The sequence below is a fragment of the Octopus bimaculoides genome, chromosome 12 (genome assembly GCF_001194135.2).
Source record: "Octopus bimaculoides isolate UCB-OBI-ISO-001 chromosome 12, ASM119413v2, whole genome shotgun sequence".
In the NCBI taxonomy this organism is placed as follows: domain Eukaryota; kingdom Metazoa; phylum Mollusca; class Cephalopoda; order Octopoda; family Octopodidae; genus Octopus; species Octopus bimaculoides.
Window position 1 is genome coordinate 30,819,191 of NC_068992.1, and position 879 is coordinate 30,820,069.

Consider the following 879-nt stretch of genomic DNA (forward strand, 5'->3'; position numbering starts at 1 on the left):
TATATATATATATATATATATATATATATATATATATATGGTTACAATTTTTTTTTGACCCTCGCTCTGCTTTAAGGAACACATCAAAACGAGCAGCCTAAAGGAAACATATTGAGGTTCAAGGTGACCCCAAAGTAGACAGATTGGGATCAATATTCTGGGTACGTTCCATACCATTTGATGTTAATCGATCTGTTACCTTCAAGGTTTCTCTAATGGAACTAGCAGATTTAAGTCTCCACAAGATGGCCATGTACGTGGTTACATTCATTACTGGAAAATAGTGTATCTAGCACTGGGATAAGACTTGGATGGCAATATCTACACATATACGCAGGTCTTCGACATTTTTACTATATAAAAGATTTTTGAACTCAATATTTGCATGCTTTGTCATCTACTTCGAGATTCATAATAACTAAAAAGAAATATATAGAAACTTATTCATGTATACAAAAGACCATGGAAACAGCCATTTTACAAATGTCCTTACGAGAGCGTGTTGGAAATGATTAATTAGAGAACAGAACCGGGGAAACGAATTGAGTGCAGAATACTGAAACCACAATTTCCGCTGGATCTATCATGTAGCAAGGTTCACAGACAACTGGCGCAACCGCGCAGTTGCTGAGTGCTAAGACAATTTAGTTTAGCGATTAGGGACAAGATGGAAAGCAATAGCGCAATCAAGAAAGCATTGGAAGCACATTCTGACCAGTGATGTATAACATCTAATAGTCTTGTCAATACCGTATTAGAGTGGTTTATATACAGGTACGTGTATATGTGAGTATCTCTGTGTGTCTGTGTCTGGGTGTGTGTATTTGTATGTATGTATATACGTATATGTATGCATATATATATATATATATATATATA

At 35.2% G+C, this 879-nt stretch overlaps 1 protein-coding gene across 6 annotated transcripts in view; it reads right to left on the minus strand.

The window, feature by feature from the left end:
- Window positions 1-879, minus strand: part of LOC106869914 (protogenin A) — a 1,534,154-nt gene that overhangs the window by 1,504,012 nt on the left and 29,263 nt on the right. The window lies entirely within an intron of this gene.